This window comes from Phyllobates terribilis, unplaced genomic scaffold (assembly GCF_046119375.1).
Source record: "Phyllobates terribilis strain yellow unplaced genomic scaffold, ASM4611937v1 Scaffold_1__5_contigs__length_1240528914, whole genome shotgun sequence".
NCBI lineage: Eukaryota > Metazoa > Chordata > Amphibia > Anura > Dendrobatidae > Phyllobates > Phyllobates terribilis.
Window position 1 is genome coordinate 897,257,753 of NW_027362761.1, and position 21,230 is coordinate 897,278,982.

Sequence of the window (21,230 nt, forward strand, 5' to 3'; positions counted from 1 at the left end):
CCTGCCTGATATCTCTGCAGATGGATTAGTCCTCAGAACGACTGTTTGTTGAGATGGATATGTGTCTCTAATATAGTTTGGTACACCTACACTAACTAGAAACAAGCAAATTTCTCCCTAGCTCAGCAGCAGCTCTCCCTACACTGTCTGATTCCGGAGTGACTGTGATGAGTATGGCGGCGCCAGGACTGATATAAACCTGATGATGCTGTGTGGCCAGACAATCACTGTAATGCCACAACCTACATGGCTGCGTCATTACAGTGAGTGGCAGACAATCCCTGCATGTTCATTGTCTCTGTAAAGAGCGCCAAACATGCAGGGAGTGGACCCGAGCTCCCACCGAGCAACCCCGGAAATACTCGGCGAGCACCGAGCATCTCCAGCAGTGAGATGCTCGGTTGAGCACCGAGCTGTAGCGAGCATGCTCGCTCATCACTAATGGCTACAAGAAACATTTGGAGGCTGTCATCAACTCCAAAGGGTGTGCAGCCAAGTATTAATTAGGGATGCCTTTATTGCTGCACATGCTGTTTATTCTGTTTCTTCTTTGAAATTGCAACATTGAAGTTAAAAAACAATGTTGTATTGTTGTATTACTTTGAACCACTAATTAAAAATATTGAGCATATAACTTTGGTACATTTCCATTTATTTCTGAAGATATTGTACAGTCTATGAAAAAAATGAAGGGGCGCCAATAATTGTGAGCAGCCCTGTAAAACAATGTCATTAAGTACTATCTTTAATGTAAAGAAGAACAAGGAGTCCTGGAACTATTGATATGGTCCTCACAGAGACCTAATCTCAACTTCATTGAGTCAGTCATGAATAAACAGAAGGACTTGCACAATCCAATTCTACAATCACATCATGCTAGCCTAAAACCTTTGCAGAGAACTGTATATATATATACAGTACAGACCAAAAGTTTGGACACACCTTCTCATTTAAAGATTTTTCTGTATTTTCATGACTATGACAATTGTACATTCACACTGAAGGCATCAAAACTATGGATTAACACATGGAATTATATACTTAACAAAAAGTGTGAAACAATTGAAAATATGTCTTATATTCTAGGTTCTTCAAAGTAGCCACCTTTTGCTTTGATGACTGCTTTGCACACTCTTGGCATTCTCTTGATGAGCTTCAAGTGGTAGTCACCGGAAATGGTTTTCACTTCACAGGTGTGCCCTGTCAGGTTAAATAAGTGGCATTTCTTGCCTTATAAATGGGGTTGGGACCATCAGTTGTGTTGTGCAGAAGTCTGGTGGATACACAGCTGATAGTCCTACTGAATAGACTGTTAGAATTTGTATTATGGCAAGAAAAAAGCAGCTAAGTAAAGAAAAACGAGTGGCCATCATTACTTTAAGAAATGAAGGTTGATCAGTCCGAAAAATTGGGAAAACTTTGAAAGTGTCCCCAAGTGCAGTTGCAAAAACCATCAAGCGCTACAAAGAAACTGGCTCACATGAGGACCGCCCCAGGAAAGGAAGACCATGAGTCTCCTCTGCTTCTGAGGATAAGTTTATCCGAGTCACCAGCCTCAGAAATTGCAAGTTTACAGCAGCTCAGATTAGAGACCAGGTCAATGCCACACAGAGTTCTAGCAGCAGACACATCTCTACAACAACTGTTAAGAGGAGACTTTGTGCAGCAGGCCTTCATGGTAAAATAGCTGCTAGGAAACCACTGCTAAGAACAAGCAACAAGCAGAAGAGACTTGTTTGGACTAAAGAACACAAGGAATGGACATTAGACCAGTGGAAATCTGTGCTTTGGTCTGATGAGTCCAAATTTGAGATCTTTGTTTCCAACCACCGTGTCTTTGTGCGACGCAGAAAAGGTGAACGGATGGACTCTACATGCCTGGTTCCCACCGTGAAGCATGGAGGAGGAGGTGTGATGGTGTGGGGGTGCTTTGCTGGTGAGACTGTTGGGGATTTATTCAAAATTGAAGGCATACTGAACCAGCATGGCTACCACAGCATCTTGTAGCGGCATGCTATTCCATCCAGTTTGCGTTTAGTTGGACCACCATTTATTTTTCAACAGGACAATGACCCCAAACACACCTCCAGGCTGTGTAAGGGCTATTTCACCAAGAGGGAGAGTGATGGAGTGCTACGCCAGATGACCTGGCCTCCACAGTCACCAAACCTGAACCCAATCGAGATGGTTTGGGGTGAGCTGGACCGCAGAGTGATGGCAAAAGGGCCAACAAGTGGTAAGCATCTCTGGGAACTCCTTGAAGATTGTTGGAAGACCATTTCCGGTGACTACCTCTTGGAGCTCATCAAGAAAATGCCAAGAGTGTGCAAAGCAGTCATCAAAGCAAAAGGTGGCTACTTTGAAGAACCTAGAATATAAGACATATTTTCAGTTGTTTCACACTTTTTTTGTTAAGCATATAATTCCACATGTGTTAATTTATAGCTTTGATGCCTTTAGTGTGAATGTACAATTTTCATAGTCATGAAAATAAAGAAAAATCTTTAAATGAGAAGGTGTGTCCAAACTTTTGGTCTGTACTGTATATATATATATATATATATATATATATATATATATATATACACTGCTCAAAAAACTAAAGGGAACACTTAAACAACAGAATATAACTGCAAGTAAATCAAACTTCGGTGAAATCAAACTGACCACTTAGGAAGCAACACTGATAGACAATCAGTTTTACATGGTGTTGTGCAAATGGAATAGACAATAGATGGAAATTATTGGCAATTATCAAGACACACTCAATAAAGGAATGGTTCTGCAGGTGGGACCACAGACCACATCTCAGTACCAATGCTTTCTGCCTGATGTTTTGGTTACTTTTGAATGTTGGTTGTGCTTTTACACTCGTGGTAGCATGAGACGGGTTCTACAACCCACAGAAGTTGCTCAGGTAGTGCAGCTCATCCAGGATGGCACATCAATGTGTGCTGTGGCAAGAAGGTTTGCTGTGTCTGTCAGCGTACACAGGGCACACCTGTGAAGTGAAAACCATTTCCGGTGACTACCTCTTGAAGTTCATCAAGAGAATGCCACGAGTGTGCAAAGCAGTCATCAAAGCAAAAGGTGGCTACGTTGAAAAACCTAGAATGTAAGACATATTTTCAGTTGTTTCACACTGTTTTGTTAAGTATATAATTCCACGTGTTAATTCATAGTTTTGATGCCTTCAGTGTGAATGTACAATTTTCATAGTCATGAAAATACAGAAAAATCTTTAAATGAGAAGGTGTCCAAACTTTTGGTCTGTACAGTATTTATATATATATATATATATAAAGGCTTTAGAAAGGTTCTGTGTACCGAAACGTCGCCTTTGGGCTCATTAAAGTCCATTTTTCTTTAAAAAAATTTTGGAGTGCTGCCTCTTGATATTCTTTCTATATATATATATACATATTATAGCATATAGCATATAGATAATACATATAAAGATAGTCTCAGTCTCAGCAGACCTCCAGATAGTCAACTCTTTAGCTTCTTAAAAAACTCCAAAGAAGACACAGCTCTGCACTGGTGCTGTAAGACCTGAAATTCAATCATAGGCATAATTATTTATTGTTTTTTATTTAGTTTTATACAAATGTAAAAAATAATATTCCATATAATTCCAACCAGTGAGGCTTTTATCTAAACTAGGAAAGGAATACTGTATGTGCTATTGTGACACCCCAGGGGTCTGGTTGTCACAGTGATAGAGATATTACGTCTGAGAGCAGGTGGGAGGTCCTTTGGTCAGGGATCCTGTGCATGCCACACCTCCTGCCCAGCCTTGGGAGGGGAAGAACTTCCCCTGTATAAACCCGGGGCTGAGGCAGGGTGAGGGAGTCCAGGAAGAGTAGAGACAAGAGCAGCATAGGAAGCAGCAGAGTCACAAGGAGTCAGGGGCTGGCAGCTAAAGAGCTCGCCCTGACTAAGAAGATTCTTTACCGGACCCGGAGTCCGAGGCTGTGGGGACTAACTTCTACCCAGCAGCAGAATCCGTCAGGCAGGGGATTTCAGGTCCCCTGGCCCAGAAGCCCGAAGGCCCGGTCACACGCGTGGGACCAGCACCGCCATCGTGGAGCGGAAGCCATTAGAAGGCCCCGAGTCACCGGCCATACGGGTGAGCACCACACGGTACACTCAGGGACGTGGGCTACTTACATCAGCTTCTAGCAAGGTAGCCAGAAGAGTACAGTCAGCTTGGGAGGCCTACAACTACGCCTGGCCAGGGGAGATCCCATCTGCTCAAGGACTGACCAGGCCCCGTTCGCTAGCAAGTACTCCGGGAGGGTCTATCGTTGTTACCAGTAAAGACCCTGAACGCTACCATACCGTCTCTGAGTGGTTCCTGCTACCCCCATCATCCACGTCGGCTGCCCTGAGGCCATACCCCTCCCGTTGGGGGTTATACTATCACGCTGCACCATCCTTCCACCGGCCTCAGCGGTCTGCCCTGCAGCAGCAGCCCCCTGGCTGCATTCAACGGGTGGCGTAGTCATCAACCATTTTCTACCGCTAACAGACTGCCGTCCAGTTTGACTCCCTGGGCACGGACCGGGTCACCGCCACGAGACTACAACCCTAAACAGATCCGGCTCCGGGTAAGCTCCCGCGTGCGCAACGCAGCGCGACACAGGCCCAGGGGCGCGTCAACTTTGGCGTAGTCGGCAGGATCACGTGCCCGCAACCACCGGGTACTGCGTGCCTGAAAAGCAAAGACTGTTCAAACTTACCAGTGGTGAAGATTCCCGCCATCGGTGAAGATTCCCGCCATCCGGCGCCATCTTCAGCCTTCTTCCCGCCATCGGTGAAGTTTCCCGCCATCCGACGCCATCTTGAGGACGCCGCGCGGGAAGAAGAGGGGCGTGGACTCCGAAAGCGCGCGAGAACTGAAGCCCCGTCTCACGTCCGGACGTTGCGTAAGGTCCTGGAAGGAGCCCAGCAGACGCCGACGTCACAGGAGCGCGACGGAAGGTCCTCAACCCTGACGATCCACTGCGGAGCCGCGGCCTACGGAACAGGATCATCGCAAGGTAGGCCACGGTCCACTAGGGGGGAGGAAGATGTCGGATACGGAGGGGAGCTCCACTGCCTCAACCCCCGCCAGCGCTACCGCTGTTGCAGTTATGCCCTTCACCATGCCCTATATCCCGGGAGCAGCTTGGCTACCCCAGTACTCAGGGGAGTCACATACCCTGCATGACTTTAGAGAAAAGCTGGATAGCCTCTTCCAGGTGTACCCCCTCACAGAAGAGCAAAAAGTGAGCATCCTGGTGGCCCAACTAACTGGGGCAGCCAAAAGGGAAGTAAAATCCTGGCCACCTGGGAGGAAGACTGTCGCAGGGATACTAACCCGGCTGAAGGACACCTTTGATACCCGCACCTCAGCCGAGATTAAACTTAGATTCTACGGGTGCAAGCAGCGAGCGCATGAGAGTATAAGGGACTATGCACTCAACCTACAAGAGGCCCTGAGGGCCATTAAGCAGACCGACCCTAATGGAGTGGGAAACGAGGACAGGCTGTTGACCGAACAATTTATAGAGGGTTTATATTGCAATGCCCACCGCACCCAGTTGCGGGCAATGGCCTTACAGGACCCTCATCTAGAATTTGCACAGTTCAAGGACAGAGCCATCCGGGTGCTCCGAGAACCGGCACCAGGTGGCGTTGTGACCCACAGACGCCCCACTACCACTTACTACCAGGAGGCGGCGCCCTTGTCAGCAGGGCCTGTGGGAGCTGATGCGCAGGCTTTGGACAATGACCCGGCTCCAGACCTACACCATCAGGTCCAAGAGCTAGCTAAAAGCGTTGCTGCGCTAACTCGAACTGTGCAGTCTTTACAGGTTTCCACTCCAGGGAAGATCCAGCTGGCATCCGGACCGGAGGACATCCCGTGGCGTCGACCAAGGAGGACCCCACCGGCCAGAGGAAGACCCAGTGACCGATACAGCGAGGACGGACGACCCATCTGCCGCCGCTGCAATCAACCCGGACATATGGAAAGGTACTGTTCTTTAAACGGGCACAACCTGGGGTAGAGGGCCAACCCCCAGGAAAAAGATCACCAGGCCCATCGAACTGGCGCGACAGATATGTGGGAGGACGTCCAGTCTTGCCTGTGGTACTGGATGGCATTCCCATGAGTGCCCTACTGGACACCGGGTCACAGGTCACCACCATCCCGTACGTGCTCTTCAAGCAGTACTGGAATGACTCGGATATTACCCGCTACCCTGACGACGACTTGAGTATCATCGCCAGCAATGGTCAGCCCGTGCCACAGATCGGATTTAAAGAGGTGACCATCAAAATTGGTAGAGTCGAACTGGCCGCACAGGGACTGATCATTGTAGATATTGACAAACATGAGAGTCACCCAAAAATAACTCTAGGAACTAATGTAATTGAAAATTGTCTTGCAGAGGTGATTTTCCTTTTACAGCAGGTTGCCAAGAATGCCAGCTCCGGCGAGCAGCGGGTGCTCCAGAAAGAGATCCGGGCACTGATGCAACGGCAACAAGTGGAACTCTCCGGCGGTGAGATTGGTAGCGTAAGAATGTGTGACCCTTTTCCTATTGCCATGCCCCCAAAAAGTGAAATGATGATTTGGTGCCGGGCAGCTATTGGTCTGAGAGGTAGAGATTACCAGGCAATGGTAGAACCAGTTTACTCAGACAGTAGGCCCACCATTTTGACAGCACGGGGGGTGGTCAATGTACGCCATGGGAGGGTGCCCGTTCGCATAATAAATATCGGGGAGAGGGAAGTGTACCTGCCCCGGTATGCCACGCTAGCCAAATTATATACCACTAATCAAAATTCTATACAATCTGTGGAACCCTTGCCTCCATCTCACCCGGAGGAAGGTAACGGCTCTAAGAAAGACATGGAGGACTGGTGTCAGCAACTACATCTGGGTACTGACTCCACTCCCTCACACCAGAAACAAGGAGTCTATCGGGTGGTTCAAGAGTATGAGAGAGTGTTTAGTAAACACCCGTTAGACTTCGGGCGAGTCAAGGGGGTAGAACACCGCATCCCCACGGGAGATCATCCTCCCATAAAAGAGAGGTATCGACCCGTACCCCCTGCACATTACCAACACGCCAAGGGGATGCTTAGAGACATGAAGGAGGCTGGGGTAATCCGGGATAGCTGTAGCCCCTGGGCAGCCCCACTAGTTTTAGTCAAAAAGAAAGACAACACCATGAGGATGTGTGTAGATTACCGGAAAATCAACCGTATCACACACAAGGATGCGTACCCCTTACCAAGGATAGAGGAGTCATTGGCTGCTTTAAGATCTGCTAACTTCTTCTCTACCTTGGATCTCACTAGCGGGTACTGGCAGGTTCCTGTAGCAGAGGCGGACCGGGAGAAGACCGCATTCACCACCCCGATGGGACTTAGCGAGTTCACCTGCATGCCGTTCGGACTCTGCAACGCCCCAGGAACCTTCCAACGATTAATGGAGTGCTGTCTGGGCCACAGAAACTTCGAGACGGTCCTGTTGTACCTGGACGATGTCATCGTATACTCCAAAACTTATGAGGACCACCTGAAACACCTGGCGGAGGTGTTCGAAGCTCTGGCGAGTTACGGCCTAAAGGTGAAACCCTCGAAGTGTCACCTCCTGAAACCAAAGGTGCAATACCTGGGACACGTGGTGAGCGCTGACGGAGTGGCTCCCGACCCCGATAAGATCACCGCAATTAAGGGATGGCCAAGCCCCTCCAGCGTAAAAGAAGTGCGGCAGTTCCTAGGGTTGGTAGGCTACTACCGAAGGTTTATTCCCGGTTTCACCAAAAAGGCAGCACCTATGCAGGACCTCCTGATAGGCCAGTCCCGGAAGGCCAAGAACCAGAAGCCGCCCTTCAAATGGGAAAAGCTAGAAGAAGAGTCCTTCCGCCAGCTGAAGATGGCCCTCACGGGGGATGAAATCTTGGCGTACCCGGACTATAGCCAGCCCTTCATCCTCTACACCGACGCCAGTAACATCGGGCTAGGAGCCGTACTGTCCCAGATTCAGCAGGGGAGAGAACGAGTAATCTCCTATGCCAGCCGAAAACTGCGACCCACCGAAAGGAACCCCGAAAATTACAGCTCATTTAAGCTAGAGTTCCTGGCCGTGGTATGGGCAGTCACCGAGCGCTTTAGGCATTACCTCGCTTCTTCCCGGTTCACCGTATACACGGATAACAACCCGCTGACACACCTGGACACGGCAAGACTCGGTGCCCTGGAGCAGAGGTGGATGGCCCGTCTGTCCAACTACGAGTTCACAATTAAATACCGGGCAGGGCGCTCCAATACCAACGCGGACGCCCTGTCCAGGATGCCCAACCTGCCGGACGGAGGAGAAGATCCGGAGGGACTGGAAGAAGTTGAACTCCCTGCGTTCCACCGTCATGGGACTATCCAGTATTCCCACCGGGTAAGGAGTAAGCAGGCTGCTACGTTGAACCCCTTACCTCACTACAACTGGGCGGAAACGCAAGACAGCGACCCTGCCGTCCGACTGGTGAAGGAGATGCTGACTCGCCCGGAGGCTAGCCTGGAATCAGACGCTCCAGAGGAAGCCAAACAACTATGGGCAGAGAAGAGTCGACTGTTCCTTTACAAGGGGAAGTTGTGCCGCAGAATGGTTAACTCCAGGACGCATGAACTACTCTGGCAAGTAGTGGTGCCACGAAGAGACGCAGCCATGGTGATGGAGGCATACCACGACGGAGCTGGACACTTCGGGTGGAAAAAGCTGGAGTTCCTGCTGCGCGAGCGGTTCCACTGGGTAGGCATGAGGGGAACCATCGAGAAGTGGTGCAGAGACTGTGGCCCATGCAATCTGAGAAGGAAGGACCGGGCCAGCCAGAAGACTCCCCTGCAGTCCATCGTCACCCGGCAACCGTTGGAACTGGTAGCCTTGGATCATGTAAAACTGACCCCCAGCAGAAGTGGCTACGTCTACGCGTTAACCATCGTGGATCATTACTCCCGGTTTCTGGTTGTCGTCCCCGTCAAGGACTTAACGGCTCGAACAGCAGCTAGAGCCTTCCAGCAGCACTTTTGCCGTCCACACGGGTACCCGGACCAAGTGCTGACGGACCAGGGACCTGCCTTTGAAGCGGAGGTCTTCCAGGAATTCTGCAATCTGTATGGCTGCCGGAAGATAAGGACGACACCCTACCATCCGCAAACTAATGGACTTTGTGAGAAAATGAACCAGGTGGTAATGGATCTTCTAAAAACGTTGCCCCTGGAAGAACGCAGTCTGTGGCCTGAGAAGTTGCCCGATCTGGTGGACCTATACAACCACATCCCGGTAGGTTCCACCAACTGTACCCCGGCTTACCTAATGAGGGCAAGACCTGGTAAGTTACCTGTTGACCTGGAAATGGGAGTCCTGACGCCCGAGGACACTTCACCAGAAACAGACTGGGACACAGAGAGGCAGCAGCAGTACCGGAAAGTACAGGAGAGCGTGGAGCGAAGTCTCTGTCAGGCTAGGGAAAGACAAGAGAAGACTTACAACCAGTATGCTCCCGCTGTTCCCCTGGTACCCGGAGAGCAGGTCTTGAAGAGGAAGAGACGGCTCCACAAGTTGGACGACCAGTGGGAGAAGGACCCGTACACCGTACTGCCCTCAAGCCACGAGAACCCGAAGGTCTGTACCATCAGTAAAGACGGAGGGGAAACCACAGCCATTGTATCCCGGGACCACCTGAAGAAGTGCCCCGAACAACTGAGGAACCCTGAGGAGGAACAGGAAGACCATCGACCCGTGGAAGAAAGGGAAGATATGGTTAGTACCGTGCTCGGGGACTTCCCTCGGTCTTGGACTCAAGTCAATGGTGCAGTTGTGGTACCCGTACTCACCTTCCTCCAACCATCATCCCAAGAACCTACGGAGCAACGGGTAGAGCTGGAAGAGCAGCCGGTCCAGGAGGCAGAAGACTCCACCCAAGCGGAACAGGAGAATCCACCCTCTGCTTATAGTGAGCCTGCCGTACCCCTAGTGAGACAAAGAGCCGGTAGACAGCTGCCCAGTTTACCCTTGACAGCTCCTACACCCTGTAGTTCAGGGCCAGACAGTCAGCTCCGTAGGTCCACTAGGGCCACTAGAGGCCAGTTACCCGCACGTTGGAGGATCTAAATGTTTAAGTTGTTTTACAATGTTTACCTGTTTATTGTTGCTTGTGTGTAATTTTGTGTTTCTAGTTGTTTTTAGGAGTCTTCGGTGGATTTACCGGGAATCCTTTGTATATAGTTGGAGCGTAACCCAGGATGGACTAGAGACTGATAAGGACTCGGGGTAGGACAGACCCCTACCTGGTTACGTCTCCCTGTGTTGGTGAAATGGACACCTTTGCTTTTCTTCAAAGACTGCACCCGGTTGCGGACATCCGTGACCATCTTATTGTGTTTCCTTATTGTATTTTATTGTTCTTTGATATACCTTGTTATATTTTTCTAAAAAGTGTTTAGTCCCGGAGTACTAAATTTCACTAGGGGGGAGTGTGACACCCCAGGGGTCTGGTTGTCACAGTGATAGAGATATTACGTCTGAGAGCAGGTGGGAGGTCCTTTGGTCAGGGATCCTGTGCATGCCACACCTCCTGCCCAGCCTTGGGAGGGGAAGAACTTCCCCTGTATAAACCCGGGGCTGAGGCAGGGTGAGGGAGTCCAGGAAGAGTAGAGACAAGAGCAGCATAGGAAGCAGCAGAGTCACAAGGAGTCAGGGGCTGGCAGCTAAAGAGCTCGCCCTGACTAAGAAGATTCTTTACCGGACCCGGAGTCCGAGGCTGTGGGGACTAACTTCTACCCAGCAGCAGAATCCGTCAGGCAGGGGATTTCAGGTCCCCTGGCCCAGAAGCCCGAAGGCCCGGTCACACGCGTGGGACCAGCACCGCCATCGTGGAGCGGAAGCCATTAGAAGGCCCCGAGTCACCGGCCATACGGGTGAGCACCACACGGTACACTCAGGGACGTGGGCTACTTACATCAGCTTCTAGCAAGGTAGCCAGAAGAGTACAGTCAGCTTGGGAGGCCTACAACTACGCCTGGCCAGGGGAGATCCCATCTGCTCAAGGACTGACCAGGCCCCGTTCGCTAGCAAGTACTCCGGGAGGGTCTATCGTTGTTACCAGTAAAGACCCTGAACGCTACCATACCGTCTCTGAGTGGTTCCTGCTACCCCCATCATCCACGTCGGCTGCCCTGAGGCCATACCCCTCCCGTTGGGGGTTATACTATCACGCTGCACCATCCTTCCACCGGCCTCAGCGGTCTGCCCTGCAGCAGCAGCCCCCTGGCTGCATTCAACGGGTGGCGTAGTCATCAACCATTTTCTACCGCTAACAGACTGCCGTCCAGTTTGACTCCCTGGGCACGGACCGGGTCACCGCCACGAGACTACAACCCTAAACAGATCCGGCTCCGGGTAAGCTCCCGCGTGCGCAACGCAGCGCGACACAGGCCCAGGGGCGCGTCACTATAATCTGCGCTTTTTGGCTTTTGTGATATAAAATTAAAGCAAGTCACATTAATACAACAAGGTTATTCTTGCCAAATAAATGAAATAATAGCATGATGACAGTAGCAAATTGAATAAAGCTGTAGACAAGTAGTATAGCAGCAATAGTTCTTAAGGATATGTGAGAGGTTTGTTCACTGTTTTAATCCTATATGAAAATCAGGAGTATGAACGCAGGTCATGAACATTAGGGCTTAGTATCTCAATGAGAGGCTACAATCATTTCAAAGAGAAAAATAAATGCCCCCCTCTTTCCCTCTATAAAATGTAATATTGCACATCATATTGAACATAGGGGAATGTTTTTTATGTTGATATCTAATGCATTTCATTGGCACTGCCTTCTACATTATGTGGTTAATAAATTGGTTTATAATTTAGTTTTCTTATTTAAAGCATTGACAGCTAAAAGAAGTGTGGTAACAAAAACTACTTTGTCAGATGATATATTAATATATTCCTAATGAGAAGACCCCAGGATGTTAGAAATTACAGTATAACAGGCTACTGCGATAGTTTCACAGTCTTAAACATTATTATTCTTTAAAAAAAAAATTACCGGCCCTATTATTCTCCACTTTTAATTAAGTGAGCACAGGCATTTCCAACAACAAAAGTTTACACTGTGATATATGTTCTTTTACAATATCTTTTACAATATACATATATATATATATACAGTACAGACCAAAAGTTTGGACACACCTTCTCATTTAAAGATTTTTCTGTATTTTCATGACTTTGAAAATTGTACATTCACACTGAAGGCATCAAAACTATGAATTAACACATGTGGAATTATATACTTAACAAAAAAGTGTGAAACAACTGAAAATATGTCTTATATTCTAGGTTCTTCAAAGTAGCCACCTTTTGCTTTGATGACTGCATTGCACACTCTTGGCATTCTCTTGATGAGCTTCAAGAGGTAGTCACCGGAAATGGTTTTCACTTCACAGGCGTGCCCTGTCAGGTTTAATAAGTGGGATTTCTTGCCTTATAAATGGGGTTGGGACCATCAGTTGTGTTGTGCAGAAGTCAGGTGGATACACAGCTGATAGTCCTACTGAATAGACTGTTAGAATTTGTATTATGGCAAGAAAAAAGCAGCTAAGTAAAGAAAAACGCGTGGCCATCATTACTTTAAGAAATGAAGGTCAGTCAGTCCCAAAAACTAGGCAAACTATGAAAGTGTCCCCAAGTGCAGTTGCAAAAACCATCAAGCGCTACAAAGAAACTTGCTCACATGAGGACCACCCCAGGAAAGGAAGACCAAGAGTCACCTCTGCTTCTGAGGATAAGTTTATCCGAGTCACCAGCCTCAGAAATCACAGGTTAACAGCAGCTCAGATTAGAAACCAGATCAATGCCACACAGAGTTCTAGCAGCAGACACATCTCTACAACAACTGTTAAGAGGAGACTTTGTGCAGCCGGCCTTCATGGTAAAATAGCTGCTAGGAAACCACTGCTAAGGACAAGCAACAAGCAGAAGAGACTTGTTTGGGCTAAAGAACACAAGAAATGGACATTAGACCAGTGGAAATCTGTGCTTTGGTCTGATGAGTCCAAATTTGAGATCTTTGGTTCCAACCACCGTGTCTTTGTGCGACGCAGAAAAGGTGAACGGATGGACTCTACATGCTTGGTTCCCACCGTGAAGCATGGAGGAGGAGGTGTGATGGTGTGGGGGTGCTTTGCTGGTGACACTGTTGGGGATTTATTCAAAATTGAAGGCATACTGAACCAGCATGGCTACCACAGCATCTTGCAGCGGCATGCTATTCTATCCGGTTTGCGTTTAGTTGGACCATCATTTATTTTTCAACAGGACAATGACCCCAAACACACCTCCAAGCTGTGTAAGGGCTATCTGACCAAGAAGGAGAGTGATGGGGTGCTACGCCAGATGACCTGGCCTCCACAGTCACCAGACCTGAACCCAATCGAGATGGTTTGGGGTGAGCTGGACCGCAGAGTGAAGGCAAAAGGGCCAACAACTGCTAAGCATCTCTGGGAACTTCTTCAAGATTGTTGGAAGACCATTTCCGGTGACTACCTCTTAAGCTCATCAAGAGAATGCCAAGAGTGTGCAAAGCAGTAATCAAAGCAATATGTGGCTACTTTGAAGAACCTAGGATATAAGACATATTTTCAGTTGTTTCACACTTTTTTGTTAAGTATATAATTCCACATGTGTTAATTCATAGTTTTGATGCCTTCAGTGTGAATGTACATTTTTCATGGTCATGAAAATACAGAAAAATCTTTAAATGAGATGGTGTGTCCAAACTTTTGGTCTGTACTGTATATATATATATACAGTATGTGTATATACACATATATATCTTGCATATATGAACATTTTCAACAGACTTACTTCACAATAGTCATATTGTCTGTAAAATTGCATAGAAACTTGTCCTGTCGGTACCTTTGAAGTACCATGTGATTTTTTTTTTGTACTGTGACTGATTACTAAACTAGTGACATCACCGCTGACTAATTTCAATATAGTGACATCAGTGGTTCTTCAGCACAGACTTAGTGACATCTATACTCCTGATTACAGGATTAGTGCTATAATGAGTGCTTGATTAAAGGATTATGTGACATCATTATCACTGATTACTCATACATTTTTTGAATTTAGGGGATTATTAGCAGTTAGCTGGAAGCACAAAAATGAGAGCAGATAAAAAAAAACACTTTTCTTTGTAGTGCAGAAATAACATTGCTGTCATAAGGTGATTTGTTATTCATAAGAATATTGTTAAAACCAAGCCAATTCTTTTGAACTATTGAGTATGTCTACCATTAGATCAATGTAAAGAAGAAAGGAGCTAGTCAACACATAGGTACACTTAAGGACAAAAGTATTGGGACATTTGCACATTACATCTACTGGATCTTTTATGACATCCTTTTCTTAATCCAGAGGCATTAACATTTAGCCAGTTCCCCCTTTGCATCTAAAACAGTTTCCATTTATCAGGGAAGTCATTCTGCAAAATTTTGCAGTGTGTCTATGGTAATTTTTGCCCGTTCATCCAGAAGAGTATTTGAGAGGTCAGACACTGATGTTGAACAAGAGGACCTGCCTTGCAATCTACATTCTCGTTCATGCCAAAGGTGTTCAGTGAGGTTGGGGTCATGGCTTGGTGGGAGTCAGTCAATCCTTAAACATCAAACTTAGTCAACCATGCGTTAATGGACTTGACTTTGTGCACTGGGACAAAGTCTCTCATTTGGGGTTTTTGCCCTCCTCTGGATCAACTTTAGCAATTACAGAACTAACAGGTCGAACTTGATGGACGCAAGTCTTTATTCGGCTTTACAAACTATGTTACTATGTTACTATGTTACGTTGTAACTGCAGGGTAGTAGGGACTGTGGGGTCTAATTTAGTTCCTCAAGCTAAAGGGACCCTTTGTTATCCCTGTCCCCAAGATTACCCCTGATAGTGGGGATACCTGGGTCTCGTACCTCGCTATTCTCCTGCACTGAACTAATCTGATCCCCTGCCCCAGGGAAAATAGGGCAGAAGTGAAAGGGTTAGCACAGAAAAGACAGACAAGGAAAAACAGAAGCTCAGTCACACAGAACTCACACAGGAATAAACACTAGGGTACAAGAGTAAGAAGCCAATGAGGCAAAGAAACTACATGAAACCCCAAAGGGGAAGGAAACGGTTTTCACCAAAAACCACACACAACTATCACAGAGCAACCACTAGAAATGCTTGGCTATCTCCATCTCTCGAGACCCGGTTTAGGCGAGCTATAGCTGGCATTACCTGAATAGTCCAGCCAGTATATATAGGGGGAGAGAAGATATGACTGGAACTCCCACAGCATGTGACCAAGTAGTATTAACAACCTAGCCCAGTAGAGATTTAACTCTTGATAACCTATCCTGTCTAGGAGCTACAAGTTGTTGTGTTGACGCCCGCATCTCCTTGCGCTGATTACAGCCATTAGTGAAGTTACAAGGAAGAGTGCCATAACCTAGAAATTCCACAGATCCTGACACCATTATGACAGTTGGCAATGTTTGCAAAAACATACTTGTGACACAGTCATCCTGGAACTGAAAACAATCTTCTCCAAATTGTTGAAGAATTAAGTAGTATAAGCCAAATTTTTAAATACAACCCAACAGCATTATCCCTCCTTTACCAAACTTTCCATTCACAATGCAGTCAGTTAGATAACATACTCCTTGCATCGCCAAACTCAAACTCTTGCATCAGACTGACAGATAGAGAGGCATGACTCTTCACATATGTTTCCACTACTCCAAAGTCCAGTGGAGGACCTGCCCGTTCCTGCATTCCCCGGTGTGGGTCAACAGCTGTGACCGGGGTCTGACCTGGAGTAGCACCTGGGCCACCTCCCATGTCCTTCCTTGGACCACAGAGTTGATTAAGCCGCCTTGTGTTTGTGGTCGGATCTGGCGAGGCCCCTAGTCATGCCCCTCCAGGCACTCCTCGGTTCGTGGCCCAGTGGGACCACTAACCACGCTCACGTCAGTCAGTCCGGGCATGAGCGTAACAGTCTGCACTTTGTGGCTGAGTTGCTGTGGTTTTTAATCACTTACAATACTCCTAAAAATGGTGAAAAAAAACATTCCATAAAAATGTCAGCTGGAAAAAAAGTCAAAATGCACTCTGGAAACGACCAAATAAAAACCACTTAAAAAAGGTTCCAGGTTAACATAACTCAAGAGAAGGAGGATGATTCCTGAAGTGTCTTCTGCTTGAAAAACAGATGTATTGACTGCTGGGCAGCAGTACCAGGTACCAATCACACTATAAGGACAAAAAATATTGGGATGCACTTCTTAATCATTGAATTTGCATTTTTCAGCTGGTTCAGTTGCTACAAAATTAAGTACCTAGCCATGTAGTTTGCCTTTACTATCATTTGTAAAAGAATGGTTCATTATAAGTAGCTCATTGAAAACGAGCATGGTACTGTGCCACCATTGTAACAGATCAGTTCATACATTTTATCCAATCAAAATATTCCACCATTGACTGTGAGTGATATTATTGAAAATTGTAAGTGATTAGAAACCACAGCAACTCAGCCACGAAGTACAGACCAAGAAAAGTTACAGAGCGGGGACTTATAATGCACACTAGTTGCCATTATAAGTCCCCGCTCTGTTGTTGTCCTTCCTTAGTGTGATTGGTACCTGGTACTGCAGCTCAGCACATTCAAGTAAAGAGTGCTGAGTGTGGCTGTGCGGCTATAAGTGCCTATGATGTACAAAGACTACATTTATACTAATGATGAAAAATAGTTAAAACTGGTTAAAAACTAGAACATCCCCAAACCAGATGACAAAATTCCTGAGACAATATTATTACTCTTCAAGATGAACATGCACACTACATTTACTTGTATACATTGAGAAGATATACTCAGACTAGCATTTCATGCACCCATTTAAGGATATGTTCAAGCTGTGTCTTTTTCCAGCAGTAAATACATCCATTTTTCAATCAGAAGACACTTCAGGAATCATCCCCTTTCTCTTAAGTTTTGTAAACCTGAAGCATCTTTATTTTGTGTTTTTTTTGGTCGTTTCCGGAGTGCATTTTGACTTTTTTTTTTTCCAGCTGACATTTTTATGGAGAGTTTTTTTCAGCATTTTTTTTTGGAGTATTATCCATTATTACTGGGGTTTTCCAGACATGTATCTATAAATCAAAAAACAATGAAGAAAACACTAGCATTTTTTTAAAAACAAAAACACAGAAAAAATGCTCAAAAATATGTCCGGGCATCTTCCGCATGTCTTAGGCTTCCCTTTGACTTCTATTGAAAAGTATTGGATGTCTTCATCAGGGTTGTCTTCATCAACACCTGATGAAGCCACTGCACGTGGAAGAAAATGTGGGGCATCTGGCTCTCTCCCACCCATTTCTCTTTGCTTTGTTGCATTTTATGGTTACACCTCACCATTCTTGTCTTATTTCATACTGGATCCAGGTAGTATCTCTATTGTCTATAGGATCTTTTGTATGTGTCCTCTTTCCCAGGACAGGTTTTACTTTTAATACTTGTTAATTATTTGCATGTGCTGTCATCTATTGAAGATATTTTTACTGCCGTTCGTTGCATCATTTTTTCTCTGTACCACTTTTAGCAACTAGCTCCAATATTGCATTATATTATAACAAGGTGGCTCAGTGGTTAGCACTGTTGCTTTGCAGTGCTGGAATCCTGGGTTCAAATCCCCCCAAGGACAACATCTGCAAGGAGTTTGTATGTTCTCCCCATGTTTGTGTAGGTTTCCTCTGGGTTCTCCAGTTTCCTTCCCCCACTCCAAAGACATACTGAATTTAGATTGTGAGCCCCAATGGGGACAGTAATGTATGTTAAGAACTGTGTAATTAATGGAGCTATATTTTAACATGGACCACTCTCAGGTGGACAAATCGTCCCCCTTTGTTTTCCGCTGTTAAAAGTGTTTTTAATAGTTTTCTGTGCACTTTCTATATGTAGTAAAGGTATTTTTTCAATTCATCAGTCTTGTATATGCCTAATACATTTCATTATTACAGGCTTATTGGTGCCTTATATACACTTTTCTTCTTTATATACATGCTGTTTTGGTATATGGCACAGAGCCTGTTTATTTTTACAGTGCTGGTCCATTCCTTTCTCAAGTATTGGGCGTCTTCATAGCGGAAAATACCTGGAGAATGGACATGTTACTTCTTTTAAATGCTTGGCAGCTTTGAAGTGCTTAAAAGATGTCAAAAAGCCTACATATATGAAAAGCAAATATTTTTCTGATATAAATGAATAGGATCATTCTTTTGAACAATTTGTCATCGCTTTTTCGGACCTTTATTTGAGTGGATCCGCTAAAAAAAAAAAAACGCCAGGAAAAAACAGTGTAAATATACCCTTGAACTGTTTTGCATAACAGTTAAAGGGGTTTTCCCACGAAGAAAAGTTAACTTTAATAATTGTCTGTGTCTGACCATGTACGGAACATACCACAGCTCCTGGGCAGGGGAGGAAGTAAAAGAGTATACAGATATTACAGCAGGGGATTGCAGAGGATTCATTTTGTGAGGTAAAACATTTCACTGCCTGTTTTTAAACAATATTTTACCTCACAAAATGAATCCTCTGTGATCCCCTGCTGTAATGTCTGTATTGTCTTTTGCTTCCTCCCCTGCCCAGGAGCTGTTTCTATGTTCCATAAACGGTCAGACACAGACAATTTTTAAAATGAAGTTTTGTTCGTGGGAAAACCCCTATAAGCCCACCTTCTAATAAACTGTGTGCTCATTCCAAAAGTTGAAGTTTGACTGCCATGAGCCGATTTGCATTTGCCCAACAATTTTTGCCGTTTTGTAATATTTTTAGAAAAAAAATTGGCAGATTATGTTTTTTTTTCTTATTCCTGCTTACTCCTCCAAAATAAATTTCTAAAAATATGTATATTTGTGTACTGCAAAAAAACAAGACACCATATTTCTGCGTTGAGTAAAAAATTACCGATTCAGGAATGCAAAGAGAAAAAAATAAAACAAATTATACGGTAATAAAGGTCAAGAAACCCTCGATTCTTAATGGGTTACAGAAATAAGAGCAAACACTAAATACAATTAGAATTTGAGCTTAAAAACAACAACAAATCATCAATGTATGAACAATGTCTTATTTTGCTTCTTATTGCTGTGCAAATAAAGTGAACAGGCTTTTTGACCACATTACTCACAGGCACAGGCTCAGGCTATGTGCCCACGTAGCAGATTTGATGCAGAGCGTTTTTGCCTCTCTCTGGCAGAAAAAAACGCATGCAGATTTACATGCGTTTTTTCTGCCAAAGAGAAGCGTTTTTTCAGCTTTTTTACATGCGTTTTTTCAAGCAGTTTTCCAAGCGATTTTGAGCATCACTTGGAAAAGTGCTTGACAAGTTGGTCACACAATATAAATCCATGCAACCGGCATGGATTTATAATGTGTGAACAACTGATGCTTTAAATGCAGCATCAATAGTAAAAAAAAGAGAATTAAACCGTTAGAAATAAAAAAAAACCTGTATACTCAGCTCTCCGGTCTGCTCCCGGCGGCGATCCTCTCTCCTTGGCGTCCCGCAGTATACTGTAAGGACCTGTGGTGACGTCATTTAGTCAGCTGATGGTCACGTGACCATCACCTGACCGCCGACGTCAGCGGTCGCGTGACCATCAGGTGACTAAATGACGTCACCGCAGGTCCTGACAGTACACTGCGGGACGCCAAGGAGAGAGGACGTTGCCGGGAGCAGACCGGGGGCCACCGGAGAGGTGAATATACAGGTTTTGTTTATTTTTAACTTTATTATTTATTTTTTTCACCGCGTGGTAGCCGGGATGAAGAGGAGTTGTAGTCTCCTCTTCATCCCAGGTACCACACGCACCGTGATTACGCTGCAAATTCGCGGCCATTGAATTTAATTGAAATGCAGCAAATCCACATATACCTGCGGGTTTGCTGCGTTTCAATGTTCCTCAATGGCCACGAATTTGCATCGTAATCGCGGTAGAAATGGTCATGCTGCGTTTTGCAAAGCAATGCAAATTCGGCGCGCAAATTAGCGCATCATGTGCACAGCACATCCGAATTCACATTGCTTTGCATGGCAGACTGTTTTACAAGCGTTTTCGCAGCCGTAAAAACGCTGCAAAAACGCTACAAAAATGCTACGTGGGCACTTAACCTAACACCAAATGACTATGACCATACGCATTATTTTACAAATTCTAATAAATATGTTGTAATAGGCGCAAGGCCTACTATTCAAGTCTTGTATTAAAATCTGCTGTATCAATATGAATTATTCAGTTGCACAATAACTGAAAAACCCATACGATAACGTATATTCAGAGTCGCTAACTATGGAAATTGTATCTGTTTGATATTTGAGGTCACCTGCTCATGTAACCATCACAGTAATTGATGAAATTATCTGTATTAGGATAATCATAGGTTTACTTACTGTCTCATTTTGTAAATAATGATAATTACAAATGATGCAGAATTGAGAGTGGGAAACTGGTTTTCCAAGTATATTATTATCTAACGTAAGAACATGATCACAATTCAAGACTTTATTTTTGTTACAACCTGCAGGCATTTCAGTGACAGTAGACTTAAAGTAATCAATCACCTATTTCCTCCTCAGTCACAATATCACCTTACATATTGTAGATTCTAATATTCACATTTTGACAGTAAGGGTGTAAACAATATCAATAGTGTAATAGTGTAATTGAAAATTAGAGATGATCGAATCTTTTGAAATTCAAGTTCACTAGGCTGGCCAAATTTTTCCCAAAAATTAGATTTGCAACTAATCGATTTGCCGTGAATCGCAATACTTCAAAGTCTCCAATTGTCCTGAAATTATATGTGTAACACTCAGTGGTCTCTTAGGACTATATCTAACTCATTTTAAGCTCTTTAACACAAACACAGCTTTACTAATGTCAAAGTAACCTCACTATAGAAATGGATGGTAACCCAGTAGTAGCCAACAGCCAATTTAATGACAGTGTACTGACAGACTTGTTTTTTTAATTAAAAACAAGCCCAAAAATTAGCCATCTTAGACATTTCTAATCAGGTTATACAAAAAAGTCAGTCAGCTCACCCAGGAAATAAAGACTGCATAAC